At 37.3% G+C, this 17,704-nt stretch overlaps 1 non-coding gene across 1 annotated transcript; it reads left to right on the plus strand.

The window, feature by feature from the left end:
- The first annotated feature begins 11,546 nt into the window (after positions 1 to 11,546).
- Positions 11,547 to 11,652, plus strand: LOC131158994 (small nucleolar RNA R71). The gene has a single exon (XR_009137609.1). It is a non-coding gene; the product is annotated as a small nucleolar RNA R71 (small nucleolar RNA).
- Positions 11,653 to 17,704: the final 6,052 nt, after the last annotated feature.

Here is a 17,704-nt window from a genome sequence, read left to right on the forward strand (position 1 = left end):
TGAAACCCCTTATCACTTAGTTCGCTTATGCTTAAAATATTATGTTTTAACCCTTCTACTAGCAAAACATCATCTATAGTTAATGAAGGTTCTTTACCTATTTTTACAATTCCGATGATTTTACCTTTAGTGTTGTCGCCGAAGGTGACATACCCTCCATATTTTTGCATTAGGGTAGTGAATTTTTTTTTTTATCCCCGGTCATGTGTCTTGAAGACCCGCTGTCCAAGTACCACTTGTTTTTTGATGGAGTGGTCCTAAAGCATACATACAAGAAGGATTTATGGTGTTACTTTTGGAACCCAAACCTTCTTAATCCTTTTTAATTCATGTCTATTTTTAGTATTAACTTTCCATTCATTCTTGATTTTGACATACTTATTTTTAAGTGGACAATCAAATTTTATATGCCCTTTTTTTCTACACAAGAAGCAAGTAGTGTGTTCATAAATATTTGTAGAGGATGTACTAGCATAGTATTTTGATTCTTTTAAGAATTATCCCATGTATAAGTTCTTTTTCTTTTTGCTTTCAATTCCATTAAATCCAATTCCTTCTTTATCAAAAATCATTTTTTGAAGTCCAACCATTTTTTCAAAGTTTTCTTTTCCTCTAGTAAAATTGTATATGATTTTTTCTTTGTCTTCAACTTTACTTTTAAGATTACTTATTTCTAAGTTCTTCTTGCTTTCACCATTCACTTGTAATTTAACTAAATCTTGAGACATCTCAATTATTTTCTTCATAAGATCATCAATATGTGTGTCCTTTTCTTTTTCAACAGATATTGAGGTTTCTAGTTGATTCTTTAGCTTTTCATTTTGTTCTTTCAAGGCTATGTTTCTTTTAGTTACTTTTATGAACCAATTGTGTAAGGCAAATAATTCAGCCTGGATTTATTTGTATGAAGGCATACTATCACATGAATCACTACATGGCTCATCACTAGATTCTTCAGATGAACTATAGTAGGAGTTTCCCTCAGTATTGTAAGCCATGAAGTATATGTTTGCCACTTCTTGTTCACTTGATTTGTTCTTCGATTCACTTGAGCTTGTATCATGCCATATAGCTTTCATTGCCTTCTTTTTCTTCTTCTTGTCTTTCTTCAGCTATGGACAATCAGGTTTAATATGTCTAACCATTTTGCAATTATAACAAGTAGAAGGTTCATTCTTGGTTTCCTTTTTATTTGTTTCTCCTTTATTAGCTTTTGATCCTTTAAACTTCCAAGGGAACTTCTTATTCTTTTTGAAAAACTTTCCAAATCTTCTAGTAATGAAGGCTAGTTCATCATCATCTAATTCATTGTCTTCGTCTTTGTCACTAGAGTTTTCTTTGGCAGCCTTAAGGGCTATTGACTTCTTATTCTTGTTGTTTTTAGAATTTCTTTCATTTATTGCGATCTTATATATGAGAAAGGATCCAATCAATTCATCAAGAGAAGGATTTTTCAAGTTTCTTTCTTCTGTGATTGCTGTGGCCTTAGGTTTCCATATCAAAGGAAGTCCTCTAAGGATTTTTTTAATCATTTCATAAGTTAAGTAATTTTTCCCTAAAGCATTTAAGGAGTTTATTATATGAGTAAACCTAGTATACATGCTAGTGATATTTTCATCCGCGTTCATCCTAAATGCCTCATACTCACTTGTGAGCATATCGATTCTACTATCTCTAACATCAATGGTTCCTTTATAGGTTACCTCTAGTTTGTCTCATATTTCTTTGATTGATTTACATGCCATGACCCTATTAAACTCATTTACGTCTAAAACACAATATAGTGCATTCATTGCACTTAGTGTTAGCTTTACCGTGAACCCAAGAGGGGGGGTGAATTGGTATTTTTAAATTTTATCTTCTAGGTATTCCTCCTAGCAGCAGTATGTTCACGAGCCTAGGGTCAATCTAGTGCAAATAATGTAAATATACCAGAAATTAAATAAAGCAGTTTAAACAATCATTCAAGCACCAGAAAGCAGTAAAGAGAAGATAACACGCAGATATGTTATCGAGGTTCGGCCAACTGCCTACGTCCCCGCCTTGGCTAACCAGCACAAGGATTATCACAATACCTTGCTCACTTAAACGGGTGGAGCGGCACCTATACAAACCAGGTCAAATTACCACAGGGCTGACCTCAACCTTTACACCAATCCTTACCGGGCTGGATTACCGCCCCCTCAGGCCACACCTGGAATCTCTCAGATATACAATCACAAGGTACAATACAAGAGTGCTTTCACGTAAAGCAGATTTGTACCACCAATGCGCACAAATACAAACACCACAGATGATTTAATAATGTAAGCTCAATGTGGTCTAAGCAGATTAACTCTCAAAAATGTTTTCTATCAATGTAGTGAGTACGTGAGAGTGTCAATAAAAATCCGTGTATCTTAGAGTGTTCAATCAAACACTTTCACACAGAGTATTAAACAAGCCTCAATAATATCACTCAATAGAATGTGTCAATCATATGAATGTGTATATGCTTAGATGGCAAAATAAATAATCTTTGTTTTTGGAAAATGATATATATACTTGTATAAATAATACCACAAAGATTAATATATCACACACACGAATATCTTTTCACAAATATATCAATATGAACACCACAAGATATTCGAATATGTTTGAAAGTATTTTTGCAATCCCCAAACAAAAACGAACTTCCTAAGATATTGCAATGAGAATGCAATACTTGGGATGTCACCACAAGTCTTTCTTAGGGTGGGCTTATTGGCAAAACCTCCTAAGAAAACTTAGGTTATGCTCTCAAAAGATCGATTCAGTTATGCAACAATATGGAGAGTAAACCTCTAGATAACAATACTCAATACACTTACAAATAATATGGATGGATGAAGAAGGTAAGCTTGAGTTGTTTTTCAAAGATGTAAGCAATAAGGAGTAAGATAGAATAATTTTTGCTTGAGAAAGGATTTCTTAATCTTTTTGTTAATCGTTACTTAATCTACCAAATGAAGGAGTATATATAGACATTCTGAAAATTTTGACCGTTGGGGACTTGTTAGAGATTATTGGGAAAGTTTAATTACACTTAAGACAATTTAACCCTGTTTAAAAAATTATTAATCGCTGTAAAAATAGGACCAACCCGAGAGGTCCGGTCGACGAGAACTGGTTCGGTTGACCAGGACTCAAGTAGCTCGGTCGACCAGGGCAATTCTGAACTGAGTGGCTCGGTCGACCGGAGAGGGCGATTTGCCAAATTTCTGAGGTTCGGTCGATCGGGGCCTTTTTGAACTACAAGCCTCGGTCGACCAGGCCGTTGGGAATTCTCCCAAGACCCCTCGGTCGACCAGGTAGTTGGAGTACAAATCTGGTTGGTCGACCGAGAGGTCAAAGAGTTTACTCCCAGGAGGTTAGGTCGACCGAGGTCAAATGACCTATAAGGGCTCGGTCGACCGGGCCTGGGTCAAACAGATGACCCGGACCGGTTTCGGTTGACCAGGCCAAGAATGAATTGTTTTAGCCGGTCGACCGAAAGTGCACCAAGTGTGTATTTCGGTTCCTTCTTGCAACATATAAATCTTATTCAAGTGCCTATTACATACAAGTGCAAAGGTGAGTGTCCTAAGGTCACTTGGGGTCCAATTTGAAGTCACCGAAAAAGTCCGGTGTCGGTCGACCGAAGGTTCACCCTAAGGTCTTTCTATGGTTCGGTTTGAGCTTACAAATTAAATCATGCATGTGATGTGTGTGAGCTTATTACAAACCGAAAACCCTAATTACTATTACAGAAAAAATTCATTTAAAAACTATTACAATTAAGAGTATGAAATTGTCTTCAAGTCTTTGAGCTTTTCACGTGCCACTGAAGATATGCTAATATGAACCTGCACATAAACTAGATATTTATTAAATACAATTGTATTTGTCATTATCAAAACCAGGGTGTGACCTATAAGGTCAACACTTAGGTTTACTTGCAGCATTTTAAAATCATTGTCGATCATCTCTTTTTCTTCTTTAGGCACTTCTTTGCCATGAACAGTTTTAGTAGGGATGTGGTCACCATATGTGACGATTTTCCATGCTTTCCAATCGATGGTTTGTAAATAGATTCTCATTTTTTGTTTCCAAAAAGTGTAGTTTACACCACTGAAAATAGGGGGTCTAGTTGAGGATTGATCCTCAGAAAAAGGAGATACACCAATGTGTGCCTTAGAGATCTTTATATAGCTTCTAATTAAGATTTTCTATAACCCTGCTCTGATACCAATTGAAAAGGAAGATGTACTCCCAAGAGGGGGGTGAATTAAGATTTTAAAAAATTTCTTTATAACCTCTTTTATTAATTCTTTCTCAATTCTTTTTTTAATTTTAGCAATCCCATATGTATAGTTGATTTGAATTTTAATCACAAGTTCAGTTGAGAATTAATTAAGTTATAAATCTTTATGAATGAGAATACAAGTTGAGTACTTTGTAGGTTTTCCAAGACTTGTTCTAGCACTTTAAATCAACACCCAATAAACCAATTCAATTAACCAAGATGAGCTTCACAATATGAGACAATATATCAATTCTAGCAATGCTTTCAAGATTCAACTTTTGAATATGACAACCCACTCAACAAGATAAGCTAGATTTCAATATGAAAAGAAATAAAGAATTCAATCAAGCTTCCAAAGCTCAGAAATCAAATAAACTACTTTCAATATTAATGAGCTTTGGTATCTATCAATTAACAAATTAATGAGTCTTGGGTAAACGTACTCCCTTATGGTTTCCACAATATGTATTGATCAACCAACGTACTCCCTTTTGATTTCCACAATTCCCAAAAGCAAATTAATTTTCAGTAATTTAATATCCAATCCATGCAGTTTAAGTGTGCAGAAAATTAAAGAGAGTAGGGAAGACAGTGACACTGAGAGTTTATGAGGTTCGGCTATCCTCGCCTACGTCCTCGCCTCAGGCAGCACACCTAAGGATTCCACTATACCACTCCTTTACCGGTGGAGCAAACCTTTTACAACGCTCCTTCAATAGGATAGAGTTCTCCTCACCAAGCGATGCCCCACGCTCAGTTCAACGATTCAACAATCTAACAATCTTGAACCATCAACAAAATAACAAGAGAATTTGGTATTCAAAGACACTCTCAACAAGAGCTGATTAGTACACGTTTAAAGTACAACTATATACCTTAAATCAAAATATCAAATATAAAGAATTTGAAGCTTTAGAAATCTATCATTGTGATCTTCTTTCTTTGATTGAAAGATTCAGAATTTGTGCATAAAGATCGGTGAGAAAATATCAGCAAGACTCAGTAGAGACTTTAGCAAGTATGTAAGCAAGAGAGCTTTTGAAGATTGTAAGCAATAAGACTTTTTTGTAGATTTTAATTCCTTGTGTCTAAAATCCTGTCTTTGGGGGTATTTATAGAGTTTCAAAAGTGTATTTTGTGTTCCTCAAGTGACTTGGAGTGTTTCCCTAGTTTTCATAACATTTAGAATTCAAAAACTCAATTTTGGAAACTTCACATTACTTTTAAAAATTTGAATTTTTGAGGGGTCAGTTGACTGGACTCAAGGGGTCAGTCGCCTGGACTTTTAAAATCAATGAAATTTCAAATTTAGTGTAGAATCAGTCGACTGGGCTCGCCAGGGTCAGTCGACTGGGCCTCTACCTTCTGCCCAAATTTATTCTGCAGAAATGTTTAGTTAATTGGTCTAGTGAGGGTCAATCACCTGGACAATTCAAAAACCTGTTTTCAATTTGTTTCCAAAATCTTTTTGTGGTCTTTTATACTTGTCAAAACACTTTGAGACTCTTGAAAATATTTTTCGTGGTTTTTCAAAATATGGTCTCTAAGTCAATGATTTATCCTAATAAGTTTCAAAGAATCTATTTTGACTTTTGAATAAAGTACTTACATAAAGGCTTTCTTAAGACTTAAAAACGTTCTAAGCTCGAAGTTTCATGTTTGTCTTTTATTGAGTCCATCTTAACTTTGAGCTTCAATACTCTTTTAAGCTTTCATCAAATCATCCTTGAATCCATGCTTTCATACTCTTTAAGCTTTCATATTTCAACTTGTCCTTGGAATGTAATCTTTCAATAAGTCTTGTAATCACTTAATCTTGAACTCATATACTTGATTCTTAAAACCTCATCACTTTAACCAAAACATATTAAATACCCTTGATTTTTTATCATCAAAATATGATTCAAAAGCCATGTTAGGCCAACACTCTCCTCCTCTGGAGGCTCTGAGGCAACAACCAGAGATGATGGCAAGGAGGTGGGCTCACGAGGGTGCTCTGCGCTAGGCTCATGAACTGCCTCCTCAGCATGTGTGGGGGACTCGGCCTTGGTCATTGCAACTTTCTCCATTGAGGTTGCCATCTCACTTGTGCTTGAAGTTTCTATATTAGTCATAACCACCGAGCTTGCCGGTGGAGTACACTGCAGTTCGATAGGTGGTTGGGATGGTTATGGTGATGGGGAACGGGGCGGAGAGGCAGAGGGTGCTAGAGTGGAAGCTGGGATTGTAGTCAACTCCATCGCAGCAACAAATCCTGGAAGGCTGATTGATGCTACTGCATGTGGGTAGCTGGTACGGAGGACCTCTATGATTGCTCGAAAACCTTGACGCATCTCTTCTCACATCTCCACCAACTCATGCTGCATGGCCACTGTAAAATTTTGGGAATCCTATCGCAAGCAGTTTAGATTGTCTTCTGCCTATGGCACCTGAGTGGGGGAAGGTGGAGAAGGAGCCGTCACTGGAGCAACGACCTCTAACAGTGCCACTGTTGAAGTAAAGGGCTCGGTAGTAGTCCGTCTCTTCTTCTTCGTTCCGCAGTGAGGAGGTGGCACCGGTCGTCATGTTGGCTCATCCTTGGGGTCATGATAGAAATTTGGGACGATGAACTCTAAACCCGGGACTCCCTCAAAAGGTGCCTATCTGTTGACCTTCTATCGAGCCGTGGCGACCAACTGCAGGCTCTGGGGCCATGTCCTCTTTGTGGTAACCTCGCCAATGGGGGTATGCACATCTAGATCTCCCAGGTTGATCTTCAAGTGCATCAGGATGACCATGATCAGTTGTGTGTATGGAATTAGGGTCTTCTCGGCTCCCTAGAAGTCTGACCATGTATGGGCTTTGGCATCAGCCTCCTTAGCTTAGAGTAAGACCATGTAGTTTTCTTAGATTAACTATTGTGGTTGAAACTAGTAATGTCTATTGGTAGTCAATCTTGGAGTTCTAGCCTTTCTCATGCATGCAAGCTTTGTTACATTCCATTATCTTGACCAATTTACTAAATGGTGTATAAATATTTTAGTTGAAACTTAACTTGGATTAACCTATTTCCTATGTTCCTAAACTCAATAAGCATATTTCATGGCGTGTAATTTTCAAAAGTATTGGAATTATAGTTGCTACTCCTTTGGTATGATGCATTCATGATATTTGTTAAAGACTTGCAAAACTTTAGTTGGGGGGTGTGATTATGTATTGACCTGGAATTTAAAATAATTAGAAAATATAATAAATGGAATGGATTAATGGATTATAAAAGAAAATGAAGGATTTTTAGAAGGGACAGTAGGCCTCGTCGACAAAATGTCATGTCCTCATCGACGAGTGTCCTTCTAAAGATCGTCGATGAACTCAGTTTCTCGTCGACGAAGGAATCACGAGAGAGTATATCTTGGAACTCTGAATTTCATCGATGAAGGTATCTTCTCATCGACGAAGTCTCTATAGTGCCACGTCGACGAATCCACATGTCTATAAATAGTGAGTTCTTCATTTTCAACGAGAAATTTACGAAATCTCTCTCCTCTCTCTCTCTCTCTCTAAGAATGGTCCTCCAGTCTTCTCTCTTCGATTTCGGGCCAGACTTGACCCAGTTTGACGATCTGGAACCACCATGGGGTTCGTAGGATCATTCTCTGTAAGGCTTTAGAAGCCAATCGTTGGATTGAGGGGTTTGGGGAACATCCCAAAATCAGGGTAAGTGAATTATTTTGGGATTTCCTTATGAATAATATTATTTGGAGCATAGGCAGTAGTAAATAGGTATTTTTCTCAAGATTTGAGTTAGTTGGAATTTATTTTAATTAAGTCAGAATTTTTGGATTCAGGGTCCAAGTGAACGTTGTGGGTATCAGTTCGGGGATCCTACAAGCGTTGATAAGAAATCAGGTAAGGGGAAAATTTATGTATTAAATCAAGTTTTTTATGAATTAAAAAGGATTATGTGTTATTTATGTATGTATGTTTTTATGTGGGTTTAAAATGCCAGCCATGAAATTTATGCTTTCTGAGCCTAGGATTGTTTATATAACTATGTATATGTGAAAGTAAATGAATGAAAGTGAAAGGAATTTTCTAAGGAATTAATGTAAGAAATGAAATATATTTTTAGCATATAAATGTTAAATGTGGTTTGACCTATTTTATAGGAATATTTATATAAATTTTATTGCTAAATTGTCTGGCATGAGATTCTGTGTGAATATATGTTAAATGTACGAGATGCAGGTTAAGTAAGTAAAGCTTTATGAATAAAATATGATATGGACTATGTTGCTTGTGTATGTTAAATGCAATCATGTAAATGTAAGACAGCTGAAAGACAGCCATGTTAGTAGATTCCAGCGCATTTCTATGTGGACTAACTGTAGCAGATTCTAGCGCATTTCTATGTGGACTAACAAATTATGGCTAAAGAGTAGTTGTAATACGAAGGAATGAAATGAAAATGTTATGCAATGAAATGACAATGGAATGACCATGAAATGATATGACAAATGTGAACGAAGTAAATGGAAAAAAGTCACTTAAAGCGAAATGAAATGCAATGTTTAAGATATGAACACGAACAGATGTGTATGAATGAATAATAACATAAAGGAATAAGGTACTATGTTATTAGAAGTATTTATGTATGTAAAACATGTTACGATTGGGCGAGACGAACTCTTCACCTGAGGGCTTGCTGAGAAAGGCAAGTGTAGTAGTAGCTTCAGATGTGGCAGTAGCTGCATAACGTACTAGGGCAGAGGGAACCTATTTGTATGGGCGGGTAGATTTTCCTATCCTTAGGGCCTTTGCCAGTAAACTATTGCTGAATGCATGAGTACGAGATTAAGTTAACACTTGAGGGCTTACTGAGTAAGGTGAGTGCCTTGGTATACTTTAGTCGTGACCATAGGGTTACTTATGTATCAAAGCAGAGGGGTGCTACTTGTATAGGCAGGTAATCACCCCTATCCTTGGGTAATCTCATGGGCTAAATCTTTGTATGTGTTTGATTAGGTTCAGAAAACGTTTTCAATGTTATGTAATGATCTGCAAATGTATTAAAATGATATCTATATACCTCATGTTAGTCACACGCTGTTTTAATATATGTATTTCTTCCCTTACTGAGATGTATCTCACCCCAATATGACTGTTTTTTTTTTCAGGACATCCTCGAGGTCAGGCTTAGGGAGTTTGAGAGTATTTTAGCATTTTTGAGGACTATAAAAGAAATAGGGTATATGTTGATACTATTTTGGGGATGTATATGTTTATGTTTTATGTCTTTATGTTTTAAAGATGATGAGTAAGTAATGGTTGTGAAAATACTGGAATGTTTCGGAGTTGTGTATTTGTGGAAATGCAGGTGATAGAATATTTATTTTTGGATTATAGTTAGTATTAGTAAACTCTGGTATTATGAAATGTTGGTATTATAGAACTATGTTTATGGAGATTATGATTTATGTTTTCCACTGCGTATGTTATGGAATATGATTTATCAGGATATTATTAGGTATAACGCATCGGACCCGGGTTTAAGGGTTCGGGGCGTTACAGATTACGTGTCAAAGTTGCGTAATTAGGTGTTTAAAAAGCGTTAATTAAATAGTTCAATTTTGCTTAAATGCCTAATTACGTCCAATATTTCAATATTAAGCTAAATTTATAATATTTAAATTTTTTATCCTATACCTGCCTTAAATTACGAATTTTTGTATTTAATTATTACAGGGCATTTTGGGAATTAAAGAATAAATAAAGATGCATATGAAATTGAGAAGAGAGCGACATGTAAGGCCCATGCAATTGCATGGGCCATGCATTTGCATGGGCCATGCATTCAAGGAAAAGGAAGCCCATGAGCTTAAAAGAAAAAAAGAAGAGGTCGTAGGCCTAGAAAGAAAAAGAGCCAAATAGGGCTTTGATTAGGGGAGTCTCGGCCAATCACATAGGGGCTGGTGTGCACTGCTTTTAGGATAGCGTTTGGAAGGGTTTTAGCAGCAGAATACAAAAAGGAGAGGCCCCATGCATTTGCGTTGGCCATGTAATCGAAGAAAGAGGCGTGCTTAGGGGCTATAGTGTAGGGCCATTCGCTGGATAAGGGAGGTGGATCGTAGGGCTGTGGAAGATATATAGGGTTTTGGAAATAGAAAAGAGGTACCAAAGGGGACAATAGGCTATCGTGCGGCGCTGAACACGAGAAGAAAAGAAAGAAGAAAAAGAGGAAAGGAGGAAGGAGCAGCAGCTTTGTGTGGTATGTGCGCAAACCACCAAAGAAATTGAAGATGGCCTCCTCACTTTCTGCCATCTCTCTCTCTCTCTCTCTCTCTCTCTCTCTCTCTCTCTCTCTCTCTCTCTCTCTCTCTCTCTCTCTCTCGTTTCTTTATTTAATTATTTTGTTTAACTTCAATGTCATTTGAATGCTTGTTGGAACTTATTATTTTTGGAATGATTTTCATTTAAGCTCATTTTAATGTGGATTTATTTTGTTTAAGCATTTGGTTGAGTGTATTTTTGTTTATGACATTGTTGAAGTTTAAGTTTAGTTTATTTTTGTTTAAGACTTTGTTTAAATTTAGTTTATTTTTGTTTAAGCCTTTGTTTGAGTTTAGTTTATTTTTGTTTAAGACATTGTGGAGTAAGTTTATTTAATTGTTGATGTCTTTATAAGATTAATGAAGTCTTCTTTCATAGTCTATTATATGAATGCTTAAAGAGTTGATTATTTTGCTTGTTTAATTTTGTTATTGTTTATTTGAATGGTTGAATGAGTCATTGAATGGATTATACTGGTTACATTAGGTTGGCATAATTGTTTGATTCGTTTAATTTCATTATAGTTGATTTGTTATTTATGCATGTTATGTTTTTAGTTTAGGTTTCGCTTTGTTTTAATTTCATTACAAACTCTCAAAAACCTAGCAATATGAATATGAACTTTCTTCAGTAAATGTTTTTTTTTTATTTTCTCCTTTCTGTTTTAATGCGAGATTGAAATTAATCTACATTCCCTGAGGAAATGATCTGGTGTTTGGGCTAACAGAACTCATATACTTAGGATAGCCTTTGTACTGCTCATTTTAGAGAGAGTCAATGCAGCTAAGAATTTTTTGTGAGGTTGTCGAAGAGAGCCCAGGCCTCACTCTCGTGTTTTGTGAGGAAAGTACCACCACAAGATGCATCTACCATAGACCGGTCTTGCTTAACTAATCCTTCATAGAAGATCTGAACTAATTGCCACCTAGGGACTTGGTGATGTGGGCATTTGCGCAAGAGGTCTTTAAAGCGCTCCCATGTCTCGAAACATAGTTCCTCATCCAATTGTGAGAAACTAGTGATGACCTTCCTCGGCTGGTTAGTCTTCTTAATAGGGAAGTATTACTTTAATAATTCATGTTACATGGTGGCCTAGTTGGTCACTGAGTTCGTTTTAAGGAATTCAGCCAACATTTGGCATTGTCCTTCAGAGAGAACGGGAAAAGCCTCAATTGGAGGGCTTCATCACCAAAATTAGATATTTGAATGGTGGAACAGATTTTAAGAAATTCATCAAGATGCTTGTAAGGATTTTCAGTCGAATTCCCATAGAAATTAGGAAGCATCGAGAAGATGGAAGTATTAATTTCAAATTGAGCTGCCTCAACATTTGGAAATCAGATACAAGATGGCGAAGTGTATGTGTTGGGTGTGAAGTAGTCTCTAAGGGGCTAAATAGGTTGCTCCTCCACCATAGGTTGGCGGGGAGCTTAGGGTTCTTGATTTTGAAAGGTGGGGAACCGAATTGCATTCAGCCAAGACTTTAAGTTTAGACGACTCGACACTGACTTTAAGTTTATTACTGGGGTCCTAATTAAATAAGAAAGTGAGTGCCTTTTAAAGTGTAATAGTGTGAAAACTACCATTGTACATTTATGTGCTGGAAATGGCTACCTACTATTGAGGTCCTAACTAAATAAGAATGTGGGTGCTTTTTAAAGTGTAATAGTGTGAAAGTCGCCACTACAATTGTAGAGACCCAAAGAATTATGGTATTTAAATAATAAAAGAGGGAGAAAAAGAAAATTGTAAAAGGGGGTCCTAGTAAGTCCTCGTTATTGGGATCATCAACGGGGACACGTGTCTCGTCGACGAGGAGTTACCGAGAGGGTTATTTCAGGGCCTGAAATTTGTCAACAAAATCGGCGTATGGGCTGATATTTTTATATGTTTTGCGGGCGTGCGGGGCGTGCTATGTGTATGATTTGCCAGCGTACGGGCTGAACTATGGATATATTTTGCAGGCGTACGGGTCGTGCTATGGATGTGATTTTCCAGCGTACGATCTGAGTTATGTACATGATTTACTGGCATACGAGCCGAGCTACGGATGTGATTTGCCAGTGTAAGGGCTGTGCTATGATATGATTTGCCGACGTATGGGCTGAGCTATGGTAAAATGTGAAATACCGGTGTACAGGCAGATGATTTTTCATGATATACGTATATATGCAAAATGATATGATTGATCTGATAATTAATGATATGAAATATCCATGTATCACAGTTTCAGTATATATTATATGATATCAGAACCTGGTTGGCTTGGTCTAGGCTAGCACTTGCACGGTATCGTTGCTATGTGTCCATGGTCTTCATGATCATGATATTTGTGTTAACACCGCTGTACGGAGTGGTGTGAGATTGGATGGTCAATGTTGTTTTTAAGAAGTGTGTGAGCATCCTTGGTGTACGGATCAGGTCTGGCAGACCCATCAAACTTACAGACTGTACTTTTGACTTGGCAGTGGTCGGGCAACTATTGTCAGGTCCCGTATTCGGGCCACACAACCCTGTCATGTGGGGGTAATACATGACAACAGCCAACTAACCTACCAGGAATGTTTTTGTATTATTATTATATGAGATGAAATATGTTTATGAAAATGTAGTATGTTCTACCATATTTTGATGATATATATGTTTTCCCAGATTTGACAAAACAGTTACTGAATATGTTGTGTATGGTATATGTATAACAGGGAATACTCATGTTGTCACACATTGGTATTAGTTTATTTCCCTTACTGAGAGGTGTCTCACCCCAAAATTTTATAAACTTTTCAAGGGTAAGTTTGTTTGCCCTCTTTAAAGGGTAAGTTTTGTAGGGATAGTTGGACTTTGTGGGAAGTGTTCCTAGATCTTGTTTTTGGGATGTATATACTGAAATACAGTGGATACAGTGACTCTGATATTTATGGTGTTGCGATGGATATTTTCGTATTCATGATAATGTGATTGTATGTTTTCTACTGCTTAGGCTTCCGTTATATATTCTGATGTATCCCTGGTACCCACGGGTCCAGGTGGATTATGATCTGCTGAAATTTGTGATATTTTATTTATTGTATAAAAAAATGTGGACATTAAGCAGGTCGTCACGGTTTGGTATCAGAGCCTAGGTTGCTAGGTTCTGTAGACTTGAGAATGCGGCGGAAACAATACCAAAGTTTAGGAAATGATTTGAGATTTTGTTCTACAGTCTAGAGGCAGGACTTCCGTGGTAGTTTCTGTGTTTTCCTAGGGTGACGATTTCAGGAAAACCATAGCAAGCTATTGTCGGGTTGTATTCCTAGAATGTAGGATTGGGGATTAGAAATGAGTTAGAAATGTTGAGATAAGTGGTGAGGATAGGTGGGTAAATTATGAGAATTGGATTTCTGAGTTGCGTTTGTTGTTTCAGGATGGATCTAGGAGGCAGTAGTGCCCATGCAAGTGGCAGTGATGGAGCAGGGCCTTCGGGTGCAGCTAGGACCGACTCTAACGCGGTATTACGTAGCATGGCTCAATAGGTTATGACTGAGATCGCTAGGAGCTCGAGGGAGCAGGGTGGCCCATCTGCAAGCCATGGGTACACTATAGAAAAGTTTATGAAGATGAACCCTCCGGCGTTCTCAGGTGGAGTTGATCTTGCAGCCACTGACAACTGGATGCAGGAGACTGAGAAAGTCTTGGCTGTCTTGCAGTGTACTGAGAAACAGAGGATCCTCTTTGCCACCTATAGACTAACAGGAGAGGCCAAGAGGTGGTGGACTGCGGTGAGACTGCTGGAGTAGCAGAGGGTGACTCTGATAGCAATGACATGAGACCGGTTTAAAGAATTGTTCTGCGATAGAAATTTTCCAGCTACTGTCAGGGAGGCTAAAGTAAAAAAGTTCCTGAGCCTAAAGTAGGGACAGCTATCCTTCCAGCAGTATGCGGCGCGTTTCATCGAGCTCTCTCGTTTTGCCCCATACATTGTTCCTGAAGTGAAGAAGGCGAGGCAGTTTGAGAGAGGCTTGAGGCGGAGTATATTCAAGCAGGTAGTGGTACTGTGGATCCAAGACTTTGTTGAGTTAGTCGACAGGGCAGCCTTGACAGAGATTGGTGAGCGTCTCGATGCAGAGGATTGTAAAGGCGTCTCTGCCTAGTGAAAGAAGGATTGTAAAGGCATCTCTGCCTAGTGAAGGAAGGATTGTAAAGGCATCTCCGCCTAGTGAAGGGATGAGATTGCTCCACTTATTGAAGGAGAGGATAGTGAAATGCTCAAATGGTTTTTCTTGAGGCAAGGACGTAGGCAGGAATCGTCAAACCTTGTAAAAATTTGATTTTTCTTTCTCTTCCCTAAACTCTTTAATTTCCACAAATCTATAATTAATATATTTGTTGAGATTATTAATTGCATTTACATACTTAAAATACAAGCATAAACTAAGTTGAAAGTTGTTTGAATATTTGCTTAATTTCTTAAAACAACCAATTCAACCGCCCTTTTGGGATTGCACCATTTCTGATAGTTCAGTTTGGTGATCCACCTACTAATCAAAGGAAATTTGGTGCACATCACTTTAGTCACAAGAGCCTTAGTAAGGAGATATTCTATTTTCACTTCATTAGGTAGACATAAACCTTACAGAGAGGGTTGAGGATAATCTCAAAATTGCCTACTCCAACTTTACCTTCAAAAAATTAGTTAATGTTGAAGGGATGACCTCTTTCCTCTGGTGGATCAAAGCAAAGGAATGCTTTCATAGATTCTAAAGCTTGCATATTGGCAATCGCAACTGAAAGCATAATAGATGCGAAGATTTAAATCAAGCAAGGCAAAATGAAGAATGCTAGGAAATTAACCTTCGTATTGTGAAGAATCTGTCGTGCAATTAGACAAGATAGTAGGTAGTTAGGGAAGATCATTTAACCCTATTTGGAAACCAAGCAATAGCGTACAAGTAAGTGATTAAGTGAAAAAGATCGCCTCAAGAAAATTGCCTAGCTATTCTAATGACTGAGCAGAAGGTTGCTTATGTAAGTCATAAAATATTACCTTTTTAGGCAATTAACAAGGTTAATGTACCACTTAAACATGTGATTTGTTGCCTTATGCTAACTCTAATAGGGAAAGGACCAAGAATATTTCAAGTACGAATTGCCTAAGAAAGGAAAAGGTATAACAATGTGTAATCGGCTAAAATTGAGGTCGCAATTTACACATGCTTATTTATAAGTGTTATAAGTAACTAAATGGAACAACCGTGGGATGCATTGATTATGACATATGTGTGCACCATTTCAGAACATGATGGTGATCATTCTCTAAGATAGTTGCCTAAAAAAAGAGGTCACCCATGAATCAAGTGTTTTCTAGTCACCCTAGTGACTAAGTGTAGTATTACCTAGAAGAGGCTTTAGACAAATATTGTAGGTGAAGCACAAATCGCCTAAGGGATGGAAACACTTATCGTCCAGGTGTTACAAAAGTTGTAAGTAGCCATTTAGATGATAGAGACCTTGCAGTCATTAGGCGATGATGGTTGCGTAAGTGATCAGGCGAAATTCATCTATCATTAGGTGACACAGTGGATAAGCATTAGGCAAACATATTAATTATAACAAACTAGACCTTTAATGATATGGAACAATCCTAATTTATGATTAGGTTTTAAATGTTCTAGAAATGTCTTCTATTATTCAAATTTAAATTTTGAATTTGTACTTACAACAGTAGAATTAATGTAGTTTGACCCAAATACGATAGAAATAAGTGTAATGGTTATTCTAAGGGGGATCTCCAACCTAATTCAACAAACAAAATGCAATATCCTAGAGTTAAAAATGCCTTAGTGTCTTTTATCCCTCTTATCTCTTTTTCTGTGTCTCTTTCACTTTCTTCTCCCCTTAATCTATTCCTTTTCTATCTCTCCTTACATTTCCTAATCTAAGTATTTTCATCTCCCTATTTTATCCATCCTTCTACAATTTCTACGATTCTAATTATCCTTATCCTTACAATTTTGATGAAAATTTACAAAATGAGTTCATTTACAACCAATCCATGATCTACCTATGTAAATTCACACCATTACTTAAAATGTTCTTGATTTTTTATCAAACAAAATTCTATTTCATTATGCTCAATTCATTACATTTTGATGTACCAAATGCATAATAGAAGTTCTTGGAAGAGTTCAAGACCAACCTATTACTCGAAGAAAACATTCAACAAGAAAGTATGATTGTCCATCTCTTTCACATTTAGATTTCTAGAAAAATGCAAATTTTGTGGAGTCAAATTTTTATGATTGAAAAATAAATTAAACTTAGTAATAACAAAATCGGGAAAAACATAAAGAGGTAGGGGAATAGCTCAAAGATCCTCCCAAAATCGAAGTTAACCTCTCACTGTTACCAGTTTCATGCCTCACATTACTGGAAAAGGAGACAATCTTATCTTTCAAAGATTTGCATGGCTAACATTATTTTCGGATTCTAAGGATGAGCCAGCCGATCCTAACATCATTTATGAGGAGCCGGACGACGAAGCCTCCTCCTTAAATAAAGATGTCTTCGAACAAATCGGCAACCGCATTAAAAACGCTTCCAGCATGCAACCCGACACAGTTGGAAGGTTGTAGTAGGGCGAGAGAAAGTCAATATGATATTTGCATTGAGAACCGGGGAGGTGTCCTCACTAAAGACTAAAGGGCGGATCTATTCTATATAAGAAATTCCCAGAGCACAGCTGATATGCGGCTATGGCTAGGTGATCATATCATGCCATAAAACACTTTTATATGTATAGAGGGATCCCCTACCTACATATTGCATGAGATTGGTTTTTCTTTTGTCTCGACATGTTCATTATATTCCGATAATTTTTTTGCTAGGAGACCCCCCATAGCCCAGCACGGATTGCTTTAAATCGGAAGAAATCGAGTCCACCCACACAACGACCAAGGGACTCGTGGTACTGAAATCCTCATTAGACGAGAAGGTAGTTGCGTATATAGTGGCTCCACGCGTCTAGATTCAGAACCCCTTGTCTGGACCAGTTTAGTGTGGCGTGCATGAGTTTAGTAAAGTAAAGAGAAAAGGAAGAACCAATGGTTGGAA

The sequence above is a fragment of the Malania oleifera genome, chromosome 6 (genome assembly GCF_029873635.1).
Source record: "Malania oleifera isolate guangnan ecotype guangnan chromosome 6, ASM2987363v1, whole genome shotgun sequence".
In the NCBI taxonomy this organism is placed as follows: Eukaryota; Viridiplantae; Streptophyta; class Magnoliopsida; order Santalales; family Ximeniaceae; genus Malania; species Malania oleifera.